This window comes from Stegodyphus dumicola, chromosome X2 (genome assembly GCF_044657685.1).
Source record: "Stegodyphus dumicola isolate Sdum_Otavi_A_Nest chromosome X2, ASM4465768v1".
NCBI classification, from domain to species: Eukaryota; Metazoa; Arthropoda; class Arachnida; order Araneae; family Eresidae; genus Stegodyphus; species Stegodyphus dumicola.
In genome coordinates this window covers 104,836,280-104,858,569 of record NC_140781.1, presented here as the reverse complement: position 1 = coordinate 104,858,569, position 22,290 = coordinate 104,836,280, and the positions used below count along the sequence as shown (strand labels likewise).

The 22,290-nt window shown below is 34.3% G+C and overlaps 1 long non-coding RNA gene across 1 annotated transcript; it reads left to right on the top strand.

The window, feature by feature from the left end:
- Nucleotides 1-532: 532 nt before the first annotated feature.
- On the top strand, nt 533-9,347 carry LOC146992851 (uncharacterized). The gene is made up of 2 exons (XR_015038920.1): nt 533-923; nt 5,532-9,347. It is a non-coding gene; the product is annotated as an uncharacterized LOC146992851 (long non-coding RNA).
- Nucleotides 9,348-22,290: the final 12,943 nt, after the last annotated feature.

Here is a 22,290-nt window from a genome sequence, read left to right as displayed (position 1 = left end):
ATAAAACCCAAACATAGGAATGAAATTTTGTCAGCTATGTGAGATCTCCAATACCGCGAAATTCCGTAAATTGTAGAATAGAACCTGCGTCTGGAAACAGACGAAACATTATTCAAATAGTTTCCTTTTAGCCTTGAAGCAGGTGTTCTCTATTAAACTGTGTTAATTCACATACAGAATTAGTAATAAAATAGCTGGAAATATTGTAAGAACCAAACACGTATTATATAAACATTAAAAAATCTATCTACATTTATTAGTGTTACGAGGGTTTATTCTGAAATATTATAAGGTCACTTTCAAAGAAATGATAGAAATTTTAATAAATATAAACTACAGATTTTCTTACCTTCGAGGTTCGAAAATGTAAGTTCATCACATTCACGTACAATATCGTGCATATTCCCAATATGCTCTCTTAATTGTTGATTAGGTTAATGAATTTCTGCCGTAAGATTAACCAATTAAACTACTTCCTATTGATTCGGAACGCACACCATGCACATTACATAAATGGCGAAATAAATTACAACGAAATTAAAAATATCTTTTCGCAAAAAAAGCAAATTTCATTTTTAAGAATTAATCTATCCAGAATGAAATAACTTTGTACACAATGCTAGAATATTATGCAAGTGCAACGGCTGGCATACAATACTGTCAAAAAACTAAAATGGCGGTGGTAAAATTTAGGCTGTGTCTACCCCTACGACGTCGGACGTTTAGCTGAAACATGGTAAAAATGCTAAACGTACGACTAGTTGCGCAGAGACACTTTCGTGATTTAATATAAAGACGTGAAAATTTTTGACCTTTTGATAGTGTACCTGATGATTTATTAAAAACACAATTGACTCTCTTATATTTAATATTGAAAAGAAGTAGGGGGATATGTACAAAATAATAATAAAGATAATTCTAAGGTATTTTTTATAAATATATGTGACTTCTGAATATAGAAAATAATCGCTTACAAATGACTTATGCAGTATTTGTTTTATTATCATATCCTGTCCTCATAAGCTCAAAAATAAAACTTTATACAGGAAAGTCATTTTACCTCCAAATATATTTTATGGTATTGAAGTATGATAACAGATGATTATTTTTGTTAGAAAAATTATAATGTTATGAATATTTTCCTGAAGATAATTATACATTATATTCAAGCATATTTATATATTAATATATATATATTATATTCAAGTAATAGATGACATATTTATATATTTTATTTAAAAATAAATGGCAGCACTATGTCTTATCATTAACTTTATCAAAAGAACTTATAGGTTTAAAGCACCTAATTTCTAGTATAAGAACTGTACTTCAAATGTCCTTTTCTTTTCTTTTTTTTTTTTTTTTTTTTCTGTAAGAGTTTTGCTTTATACTATTTACAGATGTGACATCTAAAAATGCTTAGCCTTTTTTATCCAAATATCTAATATGGAAGTCTGAAATAATGCAATATATTTGTATGTACATTAAAATATTAGTAAATTCTACATAAGTACATTATTAATCTAAGATAATGTATTTAAAAATATTCAGTTTAATGCAAATATGTGATCAATTTATGCATATAAATTTAAAGTGTATGACTTCTGTTGGATGTTTTAAGTAAACAATAAAAAAAATTGACCTTTTTATCAACTTATCTTGCACATATATACATTATTAATTTTTTTTTCTATAAGAATAAACTTAATCTAATATAATAATCTAAAAATAAATAATACACAACATCTATTAAGGCAAACCATTTTTAGTACAGTAACAAATAATACAGCAATATAATTTAATACTTTCAGTCGTCAGAGAATGAAGTGAGTTTTGTAAAGCTATTTAATGAAAAAATCTGAAAACAATTTTTGATAGTTCTAAAATACAAGTTCTAAAAGAATTAAAATATGTACATGAGATAAATGCCGTTCTTTTTGTTTTAACCCCTTTGAATAAATTTTAACCAATTTGATACTTTTTTTACTTCTTTTGAAAACCTTGAAATACATGAGAAACTGATTTCAGGACACATTTCTAGAAATATTGCTAACTGCAATGAATCCCCACACATGTATGACTTCATCAGAACCATCAGAATGTTTTGTATTACCTTTATTTATTTATTTAAAGTTACTAATGGATTTATATGTAGAAGAGCTGAGATTTCTAATACAGTTACCACACTGGCATTTTTAATGGTCTTTTCACTAATGATTTGAAATCTATATAGTATATTTTTTATTATTATTCAAATGAAAAGTTTTTGTTCATTTGTTTCCGAAATAACAGCTACTTCCTTAGTTCAATTATTATTTTTTTTTAACTGGTTTGTCTGGTGAACTCCTGTGAATTTTTATTTATTTATTTATTTTTTTGTCAATACATTATTTCTGTAATTTTTCAGTTTTTAATTTCTCTTTTGAAATGTTTTCTGCAGCCTTGAAACTTATGATGAACATTCAAAATCTAACTTCCATTTTAAATTTCAATGTTTACCTGCATTCATAACAAGTGTATTATTTTTAAGTTATTCAGACAGCTTAAGAGTTCTGTGTCTTACATCTTCATAATGGTAGAAAATTTCATTGTACAGCCTATGTACATTTTAGTTTTGTCATGTCATGCCATTTGTGAAATATTCCTTCTCTCTGCTTAATTTTATTCCATATATAGAGATATTCAGTAAGTTTAAGCATAATAAATTTGTAGAAGATAAATGTCTAAAATTCCATTTTCAGTTTCCTATGTAAACTTTTACATTTGCATTTAGTACAGCAATCAATTACGCATTGAATTCCAATATAAAAATATTTTTTATCACAGCTTTCAGATCATTCCTGAACATCATTCAAATTATCATCAGACTGCAGTATGAAATATACAAATACTTCTTCTGTTTTTTAAAAAAAGAAAGAAATCATTTCATGACAAGGTCTGGTGAACATTGTGCATAGGGTATAAGCTGAAATTATTATTCCTGGAACAGCAATCTGGCAAATTTTAGTCCTGTGTGCTGCAGCGTTTTTATGTAAAGCGGCATTTTACTGCTGAGTTATACATTTGGCTATACAGTTTTATAGTTAATAGGAATTTTATTGGATTATTACGTCAAAAAAATGTGAGAACTATCTGTCTAAGAGAAGATATGCCTTTTCAAAGGAACAATATAAGGGAAATTGGCTCTGATTCACGTTATACATGAGGAAAACAGCAAAATCTCCTCTGCAGCCAGCCTATTCGTCAAGATTAAATTCTGAGCGAATTACTAGCATTCAGTGGATTTACCTCTCGGCCGCTGGTGGGCCTTGTACAAGTTGAGTCAACAGGTTAGCGTAATAAACACCTTTTATCGTGATATTATGTGGCCTATAATCTATAAGCAATGCTCTTCATAAAAAATGTTAATTCTATTTGATTTATGGATTCTGAACTTAGCTAGTATATATGATCCATGCTCTATTCTCTTGTTTTGAGATCTGCTCATCAAAACAGAGCAGCAGGTGAATTAAAGCAGGATATGCATGTAGTGCAATCATCTTCAGTACAATATCAAGTCATAGTCACGTCTTTAATCCACCAAAAATCCAGTTCCAGTACTTCTCACTCTTTGAGCAAAAGTATAATTCCAGTTGGAATCTAAATTAAGAGGAGTTCCGGTATTTCAATTTTCTACTGAACTATTTTCATTAATTAAATTTAATTACCTAATTTTATTTATTCATTTACATTTTATTTTCATTATTTTATTTATTCTTATCTTTGCTGACGACCTTTCATGGGACTTTCATGAGTCCTTCTTCTTTTAGAAATTAAGTACTGACTACAATGCATTGAGGCATAAAATTGAACAGGCACTCGTATAATCCTATGGCAAACATTCCACACTTGCTAGATATTGTGTTTCACATTGAGGACATCGAAGCAACTGACCCAAGGCAGGATAGATAGAGCTTAAGTTACATTATTTTGATCACGGAAAAGCACGCAAGGGCTTTCTGCCTAAGAACAGGGATGCTTTTGTGGAGCACTTTTTAAAGGTTCGATTTGGTTTGTTTGATTTTAGAAAAGCACTTGAGGACTATTTGTCTAAGAAGAGCAAAGATTCTTGATGGCTTCATGATGGACTTTTCGAAGAAAACTGACTGGCATTCACATTGCACAAGAGAAAACATCATAAACTCCCATGCGACCAGCCCGTTCGCTGGAATTTCATCTTGAATACGACTGAACCGAATAGTCGGGAGCCGTGCTCTGTGTGTCGTCGAGTGCATCGCGATTGTAGCGTGGAGAGTCTCTAGAGTACGTGGAGTTTCGAGAACGACCAATTAGAGTCGGGTGCTTTGCAGGAAGCTGTCTCCACCGTGATAGCCTAATAACCTGAAGGCTGTGTCGCTGATTGTTCTAGCGGGTTTATAGATCTTCGGCGACTGTAAAAAGTGTTATTGGAGCTTTCCTGACAGTACTGGTAAATAAAGTGTGTTTCGATACTTCACCAAGTGTCGTCGTTATTCACTCCAAATCTACAAACCCCATACGAACGTGAAGGAAGAAAATAACGTAACAACTGGTGTCAGAAGAAGAGAAAAACGCAACAATATGATTCAGTTTATTCAGCTATTTATAATATGATCCTTAGGTGAAATATTTTAATACTTAATTACGTTTTCCAAATTATATAGTCTTTGGCTAGTGAAAGGAAAACTTTAGTTTATCAAAGCAATTTTAAATATGGAAAAAATAAAATTATTTGCATTGAATATATTTCACGTTTCCTATTTAAAAATGGGCTTGCAGACTCTACATATTGATCTGCCGCCCAGGCGGTATTGTGGTTAGAGTAGCCTACTGCGGCACCGAAGGGCACAGGTTCGAATCCCGGAGAAGGCATGGATGTTTGTAAATGCGTGTGTCTGCGCAACGTAGGGCACTCTAAATATGCGGCGAGCCTAAAGTCTTATCGAGAGGTTGGTGGTAGGGGAAGAGGTATCCACTTCCTTCAAAATTGAGGGTGGAACCGAGCGAAGTCGTAAAGTTACCTGTATGGTTCTGGCAAGATCCGTTTAGTTTATTAATTTGTAAGCGAATTTTGAAAAACCTATCCTATTCTACTGCTATAATCTCTAATAGCTCCGAATTGCCTCCGAGATGAACAGACCGCTAGATTTCGAAATACCTGTTCCGAATCATGTATTGGACAGCTATGTCATAGTTTTTACACAAAGATAAATGTTCTTGAGGAAGAGAATGAAAACCAGTGAAAAGAAATATTCCAATAAATTTCTTGATGCAGTCATTTGAAAGTTGAAAGTGATATCTGTGGGGGGTATGTCATAGTCTGGTAGACAATATGTGAAATAATTGTAGCAGGAAACAGCTTCTCAAAGTACTCTATCGGTCTTTTCCCTTAAAGTTAACTAATGAGATTATTCCTCTTTGTCTCTACACCATTCAAATTTAGGTACACTTTCGAGTGGTTTTTCTCCCACTCCGACACACTCCAAAATAAGAGAACTTTTTCTTTTTTGCAGGTTGTGGGGCTTCATCATCTCTACTTACCCTTGCTTATAGTACAGCCATGTCCACCACAGCGGATTCACTCCTTTCTGTCGCACAATGAATTTCAATATGTGCAGGAATGTTTGCTGGTCTTTCGTCAGTAATATCTTCATTGTCAGGAGCACCATCGACTCATTCTGAAGGTAGTTCCGCAGTGTTTATAGAATGATTGCTGTCATCTTCACAGTCAAAATTCCAAAAGTTCTGGAAACTCACGATATCTTCAAGATCTTCAAAGAAAAAACTTTTGTCCTTCCATTTCCTGTACAGTGCAATCACAAAATATTCCCGAAAATTCCAGTCAGTATTAGCCGAGATCCCTAAATAAAACTTTATGTACACTAAAGTACCACTGAATTAACGATAGCAAGTCAATAACGAGTTGGGCCTTCTATGGCCTTGATAACCTCTACCACACGACGAGGCATAACTTCAACAAATTTTCGGAAACTTTCCACGGGAATGGCTTACGAAACATTGGCTAGAGCTGTCCATAATTCAGGAAAAGTAGCTAATGATGTGTGATGTGCTTTCACACCTTTCTTCAAAACATCCCAAAAGTACTCAATAGGATTTAAATCAGTGCTAAGTCAGGGCTTCTAGGTGGCCAATTCATGACAAAGAAATCTGAGGAATGCTTATCCAACTAGGCAGTAGCCAGTCGGGATTTGTGAGAGGTGCAGTTATGTTGGTGGAATATTCCATTTCCGTGGAAATGACAGGACAACATAAATGGATGCGGGTGATATCCGGCCAACTCTACGTACCGAATCGCATCGAGGGAGGTTGGTACAAATACCAAAGATCCCAAACACTGCCAAAAGAATGCACCTCAGACCATGATTGAGCCGCCATGGCCTTTTACAGTTCCAACCTAGAATACAGAATCGATGGCTACATGAGCCTGACGCCATATTCTCAGCCTGCCTCCCGTCGGTATTAAGTTGTCGGAATCGAGACTCAGCACTCCATGCTACTCTTTTCCAGTCCTCTAGTGTCTATTCTCTGTGTTCTCTTGTGCAGGCAAGACGTGCAGCTCGACGGCATGCATTGCCCATACGGTGAAGCGAGTGTTGCATGGTCCGTTTACTGACAGTACAACAGGTGCCCTGATTCAGCTGGGTGGTAATTTGAGCTAATAATTGGCTTCGCTGGCTAGGTATAATACGGCTGAGCCGTCTCACACCACGCTTGTTCAAGGCTAATTGTCCTTTGCAGTTTGCCCTAACGCTAGTTTTTCTCCAGCGCCCGTGTATTCTTGGTATACTCTTGACACTGTCGTCCTTTAAAAATCCTAGCTCTCAGACGATTCGGAAATTGAATCGTCCATGCAGCAAGCGCCTTCTATTTGTCCGTGATTAAAGACGTAGTATAAAACGATAAATATAATAATTGTGTTCTTGCAAAACTATGCCAAAATCCTAATAAAACACAGAAACCTTTGCCAGCAGCCTGCTTACTTCATCTGGCTTTGGCAAATTTGAATTTGTGATAAGCATTTCACTGGTATCGAAACTGAATGAGAATGGTCTTTGTTGCAGTGCAGCTGATTATTACCTTCTTCATTCGTGAGGATGAAGTTCTCTTTCATTACAATGTATGCCGTGTGTCTTAAGGCTTTACTATACAAACCCAAGACCTGCCAACGGTGATGATCTTGAATGTGAAGTATGGATTATTGTATTACTCCTAGCTTTTTAGTGACAGGTTCTGAAAATTTAAAAAATATCAGCCTAAATTACCCCTTTTTTCAATGCATTCAGATAACGAGCTGTCCTAAATTTTAAAATGTATTCGTTCACGTAGTGATTGTTTTTAGTGTTACATACAACGACAAATTACCTGCAAAGGCTACACCGAACATTTCCCCCTAACTTTTGAATTTTATGCTAGCCTAATACAATAACTGACCAGTCACAGCAAAATAAGCATGAAATGACACTCAGTTTGCTATTTTCCAGAATCAGCTGAACATTCCCCTTCTCCAATTTATGGATAAATGACTTGTGGCCGAAAGAGTAGCAGAGACAACAATAAGAACAGGTTAGATTCAAGTTATAGCAAAGAAGAAGTGAAGACACCTTATAAGATATTGTGATGTTAGTATTACTGTCTATTCTTATTGGAATGTATGTTTCTTTTAAAGAAATAGTATTGGGAATTTACCTGTAGGTTATGCATAATTACTTTTCGTTTGTTATGTTCTTACTGCAACAGCATCCTTCGGAGATTAAATTACTTGTATGGTTTTACTCTCTCGATTTTCGGATGATAAAATTAGTAGAAAAGTGAAAAATACGCCATGGAATACGGTATCCATGGCAAGCTTATAGAAATCATGGCCCTCTGCAATGGGATGTCCTTTCTGCTTAAGACCCAGAAGTAGGGAGAAAGATGGTGATATTCCATTTTGACATTGGACTGTCTGCATTGGCTTATGTGATGCACCAACAATGTTGTGAATCGTCCGCTGATGATCTACATGCATAACTTCCTATATTACTACACACATAAAATTATAAAAATGCAACTATATTATATGACATGGTATTGTATTGTGTCAAGAGACGGCGACATGCCTTGCCAGACTCAATGGCGTAGAGAGCATAATTGACGCCCGGGGCAAGATATCTTTTTGGTGCCCCCCCCCACTGAAAAGCGTATAGTAATATAGAATATACTCGTAAAGAGAATATAATGCAAATAAAAGTAGAATGCAGTATCTGCTTTAAAATACTCTGTAATATATTACGAATAGTCATTACCTGACTACACTTCTACAAATTTTGTACAGCGCAGTAAATAGTATACAGTTTTTTGGGATAAGAGGCTGAGGTTAAACTTTAAATTTTAGACGAAAAATCTAGTTAAAAAATGAAGACTAGGATTGCATTCGGAAATGTGTCTGTGCCAGTGGAAAAATCAAGCATATGTTCATCTAGAAATAGTTAAAAGGATATTATTGATTTTACATATTTATATAATTGTTTTAGAAAACATACAGTTTTTAAGCAATGAAAAAAGTTAATATATTGTGGTGTAGTGGCCGAAACCGCTATGCTAACCCAGGGTTGTGACATCAGGTTGAAAACAAAACACAGCATAATAAAATTTATTGAATACTAAAAAAAAAAAAAAAAAAAAAAAAAAAAAAAAAAAAAATGCCTACATACAGTTCTGTAGAGAAAAACGTATCTATATCAAAAATCAAATTTTATACATTTTACGTGCGAGAGCAATTCGTGGCTCTCGAGCTTGCGTTTTTAACATTGCCAACGATTTAATTATTTTAATAAAAACTATTTTAACAACTATTGAAAACGTATTTGTAAGTTAAAAAAAAATAATTTTCAGCTTATAAAAAAAAGTAATTTTCAGCTCACGAGACATCCTTGTCCATATAAATCTTCAGTCTCTTCTTCTTTTATGTAACCTTATCACAATATAATATATTAGATATAAGTAGATATATTTAATAATAATAATATAATATTATAATGCATTATTACAGTTGCTTAGAGAACTTCTTTGTAATATATATGCATTCCAACCAGTCTTACAGAAATGTTTGCACCCGTGGTACAGAAATGCTTAAATTTTCTTCAACTGGGAGAATGATTTTGTTTTCGAAAGTATATGAGCGGGAAAAGTTATTTTGTTATTTCTTTTTAATGAACAATTGCTAACATTGTATATTCAAATTATACTATTAAAAAGACTATATATTTAGGTAAAAAGTAGTTTCGTTATAATTTTCGATTTAATTAAAAATGTGTTTAATAGTTTAACAGTTATGTTCAACTGCTAAATGAACATTTAATTGTTTTCATTTGAAAAAAATGTTCTTTTTTAAAACAAGTGCAGTCCATTCTTGTAGTTTTAGCTCAGAATTAATACTGAAAAGAAGGGGATTGAAATACAATGCCTGACGGTGAAGATGCAACACCAAAAAAGAGTGAGTAGAATGTAATGAAAAGTGGCAGATAAACAATGTATATTAAAATATGTGAGAAAGCCAGACAGGGAATTCATATCTAAAAAGATATTAATTTAGAAAAGATAATGAAATACAGCAATTACATGCAACGTGATGAATAAAGAGTAGAATCATCCCTTTCGATGGGAGAAGATCGATTTACAGAAGAAATTAGCATTAGGATAGCGGCTTTAGGGATGGGTGACCAAACGCTTTCAACCATCTTGCATTAAGTCATCCTGCTATTGAGGCTGGAATAGATCAAGCAAACGATGGTCAGCTATGAAAGCATTTGAGTAACTTATATCTATATCTATCTACAGATTAATGCTGTGCACAGTTGGCATAACGTTATCTTGCTGGAAAACAGCCTTTTGAAAGCGTTGATAGTTGCGCGGTGAAAACGATTACAACATTTTACCCATATATCGTCTTGACGTTATTGTGACACTATTATGAACCAAAAGTGACCGATTATCTTTGGTGATGATGCCTCAAACAAGGATGCTGCATTGTAAGGTAGTATACAGTTCAACGGTCTTAGCAGGATTGGTCCTCTCCATGTCGCCTCTACACTCTCACTCGGGGACTGCCATTGATGAAATAGAAGCGAGACTCGTCGCTGTACACTATTCTGTGCCCTGTGAGTTCACCACAGGCCGTCCACTGTGAGAAGAGAAGAGAAGCTCGCCTGTTAGGAAGGAGAGTTCATTTGACTCCGCTCAGAGAAGCAGGAAACCCATTCAGGTTTGTAAATAAGTGAATTCAAATTTCATTGTTATAGAGTTCATTGTGCCGCAAATACAGGTTTACCTAAAATAAGATGCTGGGATTGTCCAATGCCACGTGAGGTAAGCGTGGTCATACCTCTCCTAGCGGTGGATTTTCTTTTTTCAATGGCGGAGACTAGCCGTTATAGTAAAGTTGTGCCAATACTAAGGCCGGGAATGGTGGTTATTTTATTATGAAGATACCAAACAGGTGGGATAGTATTGCCTCCTATGGAGAGACAGACAATTTACAATCATGCCTTCTCCGGGATTCGAACCGCGCCCTTTCGTACGGCAGTCAGAGTGACTAGTCACTTCCCCGTCTGAGCTGTTGTCGTGGTGGATAGATTATACCAACTATCGACTAATCTTATGCTTTCTTCCTTTTTATCTTGTTAGCTTGTCACTTGACAAACTTGCATTTTCATTTACATAAACCATTCAGCTTCGTGTTCCATGCAATTTGCATAATTATCAAATCTTCATAGGGTTGCATTTTCTCTGTCAGGTAGAGGCTAATAGAAAATTACAATAAATTCGAGGCCTTCATCATTCATTTATAAAATTCATATGAATATTTATGTACTCTGAATACAGATAATTTTTTATAAAAGATTTTTATTTAATATTTGGTTTAATAGTATGCTCCCTACATAAACGCAAAAATAGATTCTGTGTACAGAACATAGGAAATTAATTTTACTTAAAAATTTGTTTGATAGCATGGGAGAGATAGCTATTTCTGCCGAAGAAAGAAAAATGCTCTGAATATTTTTCAAGAAAATTCTCGTTTGATTTTTCTGAAATAGATGGCGGCACTAATCTAGGGGAAAAAAAATTTTCTCTAAATAAACAGCAAATGCTGAAAGATCAAAGCACCAAATTTCTGGTGTAGGAGCTATTCTTCAAAAGTAAATTTTTTTGGAAATATTCGGTATTTTATTATCTACAGGTGTAGAGACTAAAATTCGAACTCAAAGGTTCTCAGAAAAGAAATCGAATTATACGATGTTAAGAGAAAATATAATTTTAAATGTGTATCACTAAATAAGAAAAATCTAGTATGTATAACCCCAGAAAATATATTATACTGTATAAAATTAAACCCATTAAAAAGCAATAAAGACTTACCTTAACCATAAAACGAAGCAGAAGATATGCAGTAGAAAGTAAACTTTAATTAAAAATATGAATTACACTTTCGGAAAAACTGTAAAATAGATGTTTTGTTTTCTTTATTAGGCCTACATTTTTCAGCCAGCTTCTCGATGCGAAGTAAACATTTCAATTCATTTTTAGAAGAAGATTCAATCTGAAAAAATGCTTTCAGAGATTTTACAGAGACCATTATGTCTTGATCATTGGCGACGCTTAACACTCTCTTCTGAATTCGATAAAGTCTCTTCTTTTTTCATCTTCTCGTATAGTTTTTATTATATCATCGTCGCTCAGTTTTCCACCAGCCTTCCAAATCTTCATCTACCCTTACATAATCAGAAAAAGTAACATTATCACATTAAAATTGTTTTAATTCAGAAAAGTTGTATCAGTATCGTCCTCGACGTGATTGCTCTCTTCGGCGTAAATTTTCTTTAAAGGTTTTTATTTCAAATGAATTATCAAAATTCAGCCCATATTTTGTTCCCGATCTCCGATGATAACTCAGCATTAAAAAAAAAACAGTGTAACGCAAATAAATAGGCCACAAGTAGACGAACACTGTAATATATTTTAAATAGTATTAAATTTAAGGCTTTCAAATTTGTCATTTAATTGTTATAAGTAAAGCTCAAGCTCACTATCAGGGGCAGTTACTTCTGTTTTTGCAATTTCAACTTCAATCTTTGAATAAAGTTTAATAACTGACGCCGTTAATGTTGAACGTTTTCGAGTACACTATGTCAATGTTTCAGTGGCCATTTTACTTAATTTTTGTTACGTTTATATACTTAATTCAAATTCAATGCCAAATATGATACTCAACTATATTTCAAACAAATTACATCATGTTATATAAAATATAGATCACCATCCCGAGCAGGAATGCCATGACATGTAAAAGATGTATTTCTAAGCCAGAAAAAAATTTGAAATTGAAAAATTAATGTTATTTAAAATATATTATAGTGTTCGTCTACTTGTGGCCTCTTTATTTGGGTTACGCTGTTTTTTCGAATGCTGAGCCATCATCGGAGACACAATCATCTTGGGAAGAAAAGGTAGGCTGAATTTTGATCTTTCATTTGAAATAAAAATATCAAATAATCATAATTCAAAATAATTACGAAATATTTATTTAACAAGTATGAGAATTCTGCTTAACTTAAGTAGAACACCAATCAAAACAATCTTCACAGACATTAAAAATCAAAGTACTGAAAAGAACTTACATAGAATCATAATCAGTCCTAATATCATCAGCCTTACCTATTTAGGCAATAAAAAGAGAAACAGGACCATACTTTGACACAGTACCTGAAAGAAGGAGGCACTAACTGAATTAGAACCTTGGCCCAGGTACAAGTAGTTAAGGTGAGAATCGAATGCCTCTGACCTTCGCTTTCTCTCGCCAATATATATCATGGCGCACGTTCGTTTTTTATGCTTTTGTGTTTCATTATGCAAAAATACCTAAATCTATGCTAACACAATAAGATTGGCCTACTTACGTATTTTTAATGATCTTTTTACTAGTGTTTTTTAAAATTATCATAATTTTTTATTATTATTATTTGAAAGCATACAGACCTCCCCGTGCACCACAGATGTACAACACGGGGCTTACAGCTGTAAGTTTACTAAAACATTAAAAGTTACATGCATAAATAAAACGAACAAAAGCTGAAAACAGAAGTCTGGACTTCACAAAAACAGATAATTTCACTGGCCAAGCCGATCCGAACATTTTTAAATCGTTCTGCAAGCATAATCTAGGACCATCAAATGCAGGGCATGGGAAAATCAAATGTTCCACATCCTGAGGCACTCTTTTTGAACATTCACATAAATTGTTTGATCTTAGATTAAAACGAAACAGGTAACATGCAAATTTACCGTGACCAGCTAAAAACTGAGAAACTTTAAAATTAATGGAGAGGAAAGACTCGAATTACTTTTTTTAGATTCAAATGAAACCTTTTTTTTTTCCATTTGTTTCCAAAATACCAGTGGCTTCCTTTTTCCAGTCTTTTAAAACTGACTTGAAAGGACGGTTGTCTTAAATTTTTAATTTGGGTTATTTAAATGGCATTTGTTAATGCATTAGTTCTCCTGAATTTTCTCTTTCAAGAATTTTTCTCTTTAAAGTTTTCATTTGATTACCTTGAAATTTAAGTATGCAGAATGTTACTATCTATCTTAAATTCCAAGGTTTAAAAGATATTTCTCCTGCCTTCTTAGCATGCCTTCGTGGTGTAGTGGTCAGCGCACTCGGCTCGTATTCGACAGTTTCGTGGTTCGAGTCCCGGTGAGGGCACTGCTCATTTTTCCTCCCTCCTCCTTTCGAAAAATACCTATTGTATCTACAGTCGCGTCCGAAATGAAAAAGGTGGTGTATAATGATTTTCTACCACCAGGATTTGGCGATGGGATCCCCTAATCCCCAGTGGCATATTAAAAGGTGGAGTACATAGGATATTTCTCCTACCTTCTTAGCATGGCTTCGTGGTGTAGTGGTCAGCGCACTCGGCTCGTATTCGACAGTTTCGTGGTTCGAGTCCCGGTGAGGGCACTGCTCATTTTTCCTCCCTCCTCCTTTCGAAAAATACCTATTGTATCTACAGTCGCGTCCGAAATGAAAAAGGTGGTGTATAATGATTTTCTACCACCAGGATTTGGCGATGGGATCCCCTAATCCCCAGTGGCATATTAAAAGGTGGAGTACATAGGATATTTCTCCTACCTTCTTAGCATGGCTTCGTGGTGTAATGGTCAGCACACTCGGCGCGTATTTCGAGAGGCTCGTGGTTCGAATCCCGGTGAGGGCATTGCTCATTTTTCATCTCTCCTGCTTCGAAATAACCTAATGTCTCTACACTGGCGCCTGAAGTAAAAAAGTTGGTGAATGATAATTCTTCATACTATGATTTGGCGATTGGATCTCCTAATCCCCAGTCGCACTTTGAAAGGGGGGTATATAAGGTATTTCTCACGTCTTCTTAGTATGCTTTCGTGGTGTAATGGTTAGCACGCTCGGCGCGTATTCGAGAGGTCTAAAATTCGAGTCCTTGCGAGGTCATTGCTCATTTTTCATGTCTCCTGCTTCCAACTAAACTAATGTCTCTACAGGTTTGCATAGACGCATAACAGATGCATTATTTTACATAATTCTGATAATTTACTGCCTTTGTGTTCATAATGTAATAATATTTAGAATATTCTTTTCGTGGTTTATGGATACTTTTCTTTTGACATAATTGTGAAAAATTCTTTCTCTTTGCATAATTCCTTTTCATATACAGGAATGCTCGATAAGGTTTAAGCTTAATACATTTACACAAGATGAATATCTAAAATCATTTTTTCTACTTTCTATATAGATGTCAATGCATTTAATCACATTAATCCATTAACATCTTAATTCCAGCAGTGAAGAAATGTTTTATCACACTTGATTTTCAACATGCGGGATTTTAACATATATCGAAATTGCAGTAGATATAAAATTCTCTTCAGGCAACGAGGATGAAGGAGAATTGAAGGCAGATTGTAAGAATTTGACTGTGACGCAAGGAGAAGCTGCTAACATACTGCGTACCTTTTGAGAAACCTTTGAAAATACTGTTCGCGAAATATTCGCCTAGCTTATTGCTTTGCAGGAAGTTTTATAATTCCGAAAAGACTTAAACAGACGCCAATCTTTGTTAATAGATTACTTTTGTTAAAGTATGTAGTGGTTATCTGTCTATCATGTATTTCATTAAATAACTTTATTTAAGCCTTGGTAAAATTTTTATGTTTAGTGTGAAAGCTTAAAATTAAAATTTAAAATCAGTAATATTTAATATTTTTATTATGCATTGTGACTCTGAAATTGAAGAGAAATTGAAAATTGTATAATCTCAAAAACACTTTATGGCGTTTTACTTGTGCAGAAGCTTTGCCAATTTCTTTCCGATTCTACCGGACTGATAAGAGAATTATCGATTTAGTCTGAATTAAAATGACAAAGTCCTGCAAAGGTTTAAATAACTTTCGAATGACTTTCTTAACTCTTCAAATTTAACAGAAGGCTCCACTTTTACTTACAAACAAAACTCCGCCACTTGTGAATTTTTTATAGTAACTTTAGTTGAAATTCAAATTTCAGGTAACGCAGTCGGAGACTGCATACAATGAAGTATTTACGCTCGCTCAAATACACTCATGTCGATAAATTAAGGATAATGCAAAATCAGGCAAAGGAAGAGTTAGAAGCAAAACAAATTTGACTTATTTGTAAAGCTTATTTATCAAACAAAAGGTAAAGAGAGAAAAAAAAAAAAAAAAAAAAAAAAAAGATGCTATATGTTTAATATTATTAAAAAAATTAGCGATTTTTTCTCCCTGGAGCAAATTACAAAAAACACCTATTTACAAAAAACTAATATTACATGGTTAGTATGATTGTTAATACATTGTATGTCTCCCAGACGATGAAATACAGTCCGTACAACGCCTAGGCATGCTGAGTATCAAATTATCGATCTGATCTTGGGGGATATTACACCACTCAAAAAGCAATGCTCTCCGAAGTTCCGGTAGACATGTAGGAGGAGGTTGACGGGCTGCAACTCGTCGGCAAAGCATGTCCCACACGTGCTCTACTGGATTCAAGTCGGGTGAGAATGCTGGCCAGTCCATACGGGTGATATCCTCCGACTGAAGGCATTCGCTTACGATGTTTGCACGATGAGGACGGGCGTTGTCATCCATAAACACAAATTGTGCGCCCATGGCGCCCCGAAACAAACGTACATGTTGTTCCAGAATGAAGTCCCGATAGATTTGGCTTGTCATGGTTCCAATGTGAACATGCAGGTCGGTTCTGGAACCCAGAATAATTCCACCCCAAACAAGCACTCCTGCACCACCGTAACGGTGTCGTTCAATGATGTTTTCTTGGTGGTAACGGGTACCTGGAGCTCTCTATATGAAAGTCCGGCGAGAATCAGATTGCAAGCTAAACCTGGACTCGTCGGAAAACATCACACAAGCCCAGTGTTGCGGTGTCCACAATGCATGCTCTCTATTCCAGGCTAATCGCAGGCGACAGTGAGTTGCAGTACGTGGAACGCATCTGACAGGTCTACGAGCATATAGACCAATCTGCCCTAAGCGTCTGTACACGGTCTGCCTTGAAATTGTCATACCAGTGGCTGAAGAGAGCTCACGAGACAGGTCTGAGGCTGTGCTCCGCCTGTTTCTTTTGGCAGTAACTGCCAAATACCGGTCCTCATTCGGCGTTGTAACTCTGGGGCGACCTGTGCTGTAACGTCTACTCACATTACCATCATCTTGGAATCGTTGCCAAAGCCTGAAGATGACACTCTGGGCAATTCCAAGTTCGTCTGATACTTCCAGTTGGGTACGCCCACATTCCAGACGGCCGATAATTCTACCACGTAAAAAATCATCCAAATGCGTCCTTTGTGTCATAACTATTCGGTTATTGCACTGAAATGCTTATAAAGCGCCTGCGAACAATTTTACTTCTTTGCCTGTATTCCTTATATATCACTCTCTTACACTTTCGTCATTGTGACGTACCATCGGTGTCATCTGGTTACTTTTTGAAATTTTAATATGATTCTTGAAGATGTGTGTAGTGATTTTACAGGTGATATATTTATTTTAGAGTTCGATTTCCGCGTGACTCCAAATTATCCTTAATTTATGGACATGAGTGTATTTTAATGCCGCATATCTAGAAAAATTCCTGAAGACGACACAATCTTTGGCAGCGCTGACGATAGGTCGTAAACTGCAAGCGAGATTGCAGAAAGCTCTAAAAACATCCAAATCCTTGACCTTAATACCCTAAAAACTAATTTGCCTTCTGGTGAGGACTAATTATAGTAAAGTTTTTAAATTGTAATAATTGGTTAATTGACATAAAATTTTTACACCTTTGCATCAATTGTTTTTTCTCTTCCCGTTGGTTCGAGATTCTCTTTGTCAATACAAACTGATATAAGGTTAGAAAAACAAGAAACACATTCCAGTTTAGAAAAATGCAGCCAAATGTCAATAATATTCTTATAAATCATATCGTATGGAAAAGCTCTTTTACAGTAGGTTTGCACTGCACATTCGACGTAAGTTTCCTGTGACAATCAGTATGCTGACTAGGCATAGAAATGATGAGATACATTAAAGAAATGGTCATGCCTATAACTTATTTTATAATAGTTACATACACTGAATTAAATAAAAATATTTTGAAAATTGCAAATGATTGCAGTTTGCGTACCAAACGAAAATAAACTATTGCTTTTATGTAAACACATTAGGTAATAAGCAGTAACCTCAGTAAAGGGAAAAACAGCAAGAATTACCATAATGCTGACTTTGCCTATGGCTTATTAGAGACATACGATCTATCAGATACAAAAATCTCAAAAAGTGTTTCTTATTTCTAGCATACTTTAATGGGAATGCTTCAACTACAGGTAGAAATGGGTGAGATACCAGAATTTCATCATTGGCGGTACAAATATAACCATACCTCACTAAATGTGCAGCTCTGCCCCGATTTTGATGGAGTACATCTTGGCAGATGGATCCAAGAGTCACCCATCCCTCTTTCCATTCCACCAAACCACTCCAGAGGACTTTCGGTTCGTCAGTTAGTGCTCCATGCTACACAGAGACTATACACTTGCAAACATCCATGCCTTCTCCGTAATTCGATCAAGATCCAGCATTGCTAAACCCTATACCAATTCGGGCGGTATATGATCTCTACAGAAGGTGAATTGAATAGCACAAGTTCTAGTTGCATTACCGTTATGAAATAACATGTTTTATTTGAAATATGAGTTGTAGGAAATTTTATAACAATACAAAAAATTGAATATTGATTAAAAATTGAATTTTTGTATCATAAATAACCACTAAGATTCGCAGTACATTTATGATTATTTATTATCTTAGTTATTACATACAGCATAAAAACAATTTAAGTTTTTCGGTTTACAGGGTTTATAAGCGAATTCAGACACAATTTCAGAGACTCTTTGTATTAATGAATCTATAGTCATCTGCAGCATTTTGTGTGTAATTTATGACGTGTGATTTAACATTTCTGCTTTTTATAATAACCATGTATGAGTTCTTTCGTCTGAAGGAATGTATAAAGCTTAAAATATGAAAAAGTATAATCAGTGGGTCGAAAATCCGACGGACTACGAAAACTCTATCTCAGTTTTTCACCGGTCACAAGGATACTGCATCATCAAAGTATGTCACTGCGGACAAGTATAGTGTCTGGGTTGTCTTGATACTGGACAACGTATAGATGAAAAAAGTCTTTGAAAGTTTTCAGTCGCGAATTAACTACTTACCAGTTCAAGGAACAACGATGCCAAACAAAACAGGAATTCCTACATTCTCCATTCTCTTACTAATAGATACCACATGTCAATTTACAAGTAAACATTCCGTCATTCATCTATCCATATCAAACATTTCATCTATCCATATCAAGAGTGAAGCTGCAAGAGAGACTAATCATTATCTCATTTTACTAAGTACCTGCTCTCAAAACCTTTGTTTAAGCTCGACCACATTAGAAGACACTAACTGTTGATTAATCGAAACCTATCTGATGAATCCAAATTTCGCTTATACTCAAAAGATGCAAAACACAGGCCATAGCAAAGGGTTTACAGCTGCATTCGAACCTCGTGTTAAATTCTTGTCTAGAAAGTGGAAGCAGGTTCAGTCGAAAGTGGGAATAGTACAGTGCTGTGAAGTAGTTTTAATGCTTGCTATTAAGGCTTACTAGTAGCAATGGACAAAAAGATGAATCAGCTTATTTGCACAAAAAAATCTTATAAAATCGCGATTCCTTATATTCATTGTTTGCAGGGTTCTTAAAACGTAGCGCAAAGGTTCTCAACTATTGTCATTCCATTTCCACCGTTTCATCATACGTGAGAATGTCCTCCTCTTCTAAGATTTTTTTGACTCTATTGTGCATTTGAAATGAGTTGCGAATGTAAAATAATTTATTTTACTGTAAGGTTACATATAAACTGACTTCGGTTAAATAAATCTTTGGTAAAATTTTAGGTATAACTAGCTATTAAGTTTATAACTAAAATTTTTAATTAAACTAAACTGAAAAGGAATTGCTTAGTAGACTAAATAAATTAACAAAGAGTTCAAAGGGCTTCTTACATTTTGAAATAAATTTGGTTTTAATGAAGTTAACAGACAATGAGATACCTATGGTTGTTATTTCTTAATAAAATCTGAGAAATATGGAGAAGCAGTTGAAAGGGCATAAAACAGATCATTTACATCTTCTAATCTAATTTGCGACTTTGGTTTCATTTCTAGCAGAGTTGATAGCCCTGATTTGTAAAGATATATGTCGACACTAAAACAATGCACAGATAACGTTTTCTATCAAGTCTGGATAGAATCTGACCATCAAAAACCAAAATTCTGCTACTGATTTCTTACTATGAATACTGATAAATATTCTTAAAAATGTTGAATCAATCTTCAGCTGCAGGTAATCTTCTTGATATTCATTACGGAATTTTTCAATTGAATATTTGAACGAGTTTTGTACTTAATTCATATCGGCATTTCTGACCCAGGGAAAATATCGATTGAATTCAATCCCCGGTACTCACACATGCTACGAAATGTTCTTTTTTAGAAACTCTAGAAGAATTTCTTCTTTGCTGTTAGAATCAAAAACGGAACTTAGTTCCGTAAAACTTAAAATTTTAATATTTATTTTTCTCTTACAGTTTTTCAGCTTACTAAGGAAGGATTTCAAGGAATCGATGAATTTTATGATATTTATGATTTTATGATATTTGTATTTCCTGCTCTCAGCTAAGATTCAGTTTCTATCCGTTTGATTCAACAATATTCTCAGTGCGGATTTGAAGAGACTACGTTTCGCGTTCGTTATCATGAAATGTATTCCTTTCATTCGTGGAGAACGTTCTTCACGTAAATTTGAAAATCCAGATTTTGTCGTCAAATTGATTAGCACTTTATCTGTAAAGCATTCATAGATATTATCCTACGAAAGTTTCCCCGATTCAAAGGAGCATGAAACCCTGAGGCTTGCTACTGATTTCCGAGGGGGGATTAAAGATGAACTCTGTTTTAAAGGAACCTGAAAGTAAATCTTTCAAATACAAGCAACTGGAAATACGATACTACATTTGCCGAGTCATTAATTTGAAGTGAAAATAATCCAGATGCTGTAGACTTTTATCCCTTGAACATCGTTGTACATCATGGCCATATCATTATTCGTTCTTTAAACAGTATTGTTTGACAGTGAACGTGCTGCCAGACTTTTTCCAGTTCTTTTCAAAGTTAAATTACCATTATTTTGAAAGCGCAATAATTACTATTATTTTCAAAATCGAAAATCGAGTTGCAACAACACAAAATCAAAACAAAAATTGCGATTCTCCAATTCTTGATTCATCAAAAGAAAAACGAAAATTTGCAGAAAGGTGCAATTATATTAACTGCAAAACAATTTAAGTGCAAGAGAATGATTATATCAAGAATTGGGAAACGTTCTTCCAAAAATAATTGTCAAGGTGAATCTTATAGTAATGTTGATTCTTTGAAAAACAAAACTGTGGATTTAAATGCAGAGATTATGAAGAAAAACTTGGAAAGTGTCAGACATATTGTTCTTAGGAGAAGAGGCACAGTAGAAGTAGTAAATATAGCTTTTGATAGTATTTCTCAAGAAATACTAGGTAATACGTTTCTGTTACTTCAACAAGTTATGTTGGAAGTAATGAAGTTGGGTCCAATAATTTTAATTTCATGCATATAAGGAAAGCAAAGCTTTGCAGTCAAGGGATCCTGCATATAAGTTTAAAATGCAGTAACGAAATTATTGAAAAGTATAGAAACTATCTAAACACTCAAAATAAGAATTAGGAGTAATATTTTTAATTTATTGTTTAATTTAATCTAGTTTTTTGATAATCAATATTGTAGTGTATATTTATTTTCTTTTTCTGCTATTATTATGGGACAAATTTAATTCATCAACTATTGCTATTTTTATGGGACAGAGAAAGTATTATTTTTTATTATAATTTTCTTATCCCTATGGTCTATATAACGGATATACTAAGTTTCAACGGAAAAGTTCCACCAGAACGGACTTTGCGTAGGTAACTGTAATTACAAACACACACTACGAAGTTTACCTTATCGAGGGTTATATTTTAATACCTTTAAGATTAATTTTTCTTTGTCGGCTAAAATGCATGGAAAACAGTTTATCCCATCGATACGTTTTACATAAGGAACCCGTATAAAAATTTAAGTATCGTTTGCCTTATTAAAAAGTATCACGTGACCAAAACTCCCTATCTGATTTGATTCATTTTTTAAGCTGAAACCATGGTTCTAAGACGATAGGTCGTATTTATTTATTATTTGTTTTGGGAAACATTGTCAGCATTTTTTCCCTCTCATAGAATACTTTCAAATCACAATCGTACTCTGTGATTGTATTACAGTTTTCAGTTTCAAAGGGCATATTTTTTTTTTTTGTTTCGCTGCCTCTATGGCTCCAGCAGAAAGCTTATCAGTTAAGACATTAGCTGTTAGTTTAACTCAGTATTTACTGATTGTAATTTTATGGTGAGCTTGCAATTAGTACTTATAATCAAATACATATTGAAATATTTTATCTCTAGAAATCAATGTTCCACTCACGAAAAATCACAGGAAGAACAACCTAAACAATTTATTTAGATAAAACCTTCTTTTAGAGGTTTT